Here is a 1,786-nt window from a genome sequence, read left to right on the forward strand (position 1 = left end):
CTCCCCTCGCCGTCGCGATCTGCGCCCTGCGCCCTCCCGCGTGCTGCGCGTCGCTCGCCTGTTTATTTACCTGCGCGCCTACTCACCTCTCTACCGGGTCACCTGCCCGCCTGCGCACCTGTCGCGCACCTGTCGCTCACCTGCGCAGGTGCGCCCTCGGAAGGCGAGGCTTTCTCCCGTGCCCTTCCCTCCTGTCGGTTCTCAGGGGGCACACTGGTTATTTTCAGTTCAAATGAAGACTGTCAGGTGTGGCTCCGAGGGCTTTTCCCGCCCTGCGTGGAGGCCCCAGTCCTGGCATGGTCGGTCCCTCGGGCCTAACCGAGCCCCCGACCCCCGCCCAAAGCTTTGATCCCCCCGCTGTGAAACAACAGCGAGCGCGCGATGCCCCACTGTTGCAGAGTATTTCACGTCCTCCCCTGTCACACAGCTCCTAGGTCTGACCTGTCCACAGCGTGTCCCCCTCCCCACGGAGCCAGGGCGAGAAAGCCCTGGGCAAAGAAAGCAAGTGGCTGCTCACACCTGGGCAACTCAGGCCGGCGCCCTGGGCAGGAACATCCAGTCCAGAGGTGTGTTCCTTTCTCCCGCGCTTCAGGAGGGCCCCTTCCAGAAAGCTCTCCCGATGTTCGTTACAGAGCCGTCTGTTTTATTACAAACGATTGCTTGTCAGCCGCCTGTCTGGGTACATCCCTGAGGCCTCCTCGCCAGCAATGTCACCAATGAATGTTCATTGATTGAATGTTTGTTAAATGAAAGAGAAGATCAAGTGGGGAAAGGGCTGGAAGCAAGCCTCGTGAACCAGGCCAGCGGAGAGGAGCTGGCAGGCTCCGGCCCCAGAGAGGCAAGCTCGGGGAAGCCCGTACACAGCTGCACGCCTGTTTTATTCATTTATTTGAGACAGGGTCTGGCTATGCCCAGACTCGTCCTGAACTCACTACGTAACCCTGGCTGGCCTCAAGCTCACACTCCTGCCTTAGCCCCCCGAGTGCTGAGAGGCAGGCCTTCCTCACCACGCCCAGGTGCACAACTAATTTAGTAGGTGCTTGCGGAACGCATGACTGGCCAGTGTGCTGGATTCTGTGTCCCTGAATTACATGACCTCACCCTGTGCGTTCCGATCGATTAAGACAAACAGAAAACCCCGATCCGGAGAATGGCCGTACAACAGGAGTTTAGAGTGGGCCACACACGCGTGATAGTTCACTGGGCTCTGTCCTCAGAAGGGTGCTCCTGCTAGTCTGGGGGTCCGCAGACGTTACCGCCCTAAACACAGCTACTCTTGTATCATTAAAATTTTTTAGTATTTTTCTTTGACAAATCCATTTTAAAATCCCTTAAAAGCACGGTTTTTTGCAGAAACTTGTAATGATGGTGCAGAAAGTGGGGCACGGATGGACGGATGAACCCAGGACGACCAGGAGAGGTGAGCTGGAGCACCACGCGGTGGCGGACGGAGCCGGGAAGGCTTCGCTGGGCCCAGCACGGAGCCCTTTTCCGCGCGTCCTACATGCTTTGCAGCCCCTTAAACGAAACTGCACCCTGGGCAAGCAACGCAAAGCGGGGCGCATTCGAGACGCTCCTGTCTCAGCCTCCCAAGGTGCACTCCCACGCCTGGCTGCAGAAGTAAACTCTTAGAACTGATAACATCTAAGGAACTAAATACAAATATAGGCAGGCCACGTCCTCCAATTGGTTGCCAGAGAAAAAGTCACTGAAAGTAGTATTTCCCGGACCTGGAAAATGAGAGCGGCCCCCGTCCGCGCCAGTGCGCAGGCGCGACTTGGTCGGC

The sequence above is a fragment of the Fukomys damarensis genome, unplaced genomic scaffold (genome assembly GCF_012274545.1).
Source record: "Fukomys damarensis isolate Sample0158 unplaced genomic scaffold, DMR_v1.0_HiC HiC_scaffold_32, whole genome shotgun sequence".
In the NCBI taxonomy this organism is placed as follows: domain Eukaryota; kingdom Metazoa; phylum Chordata; class Mammalia; order Rodentia; family Bathyergidae; genus Fukomys; species Fukomys damarensis.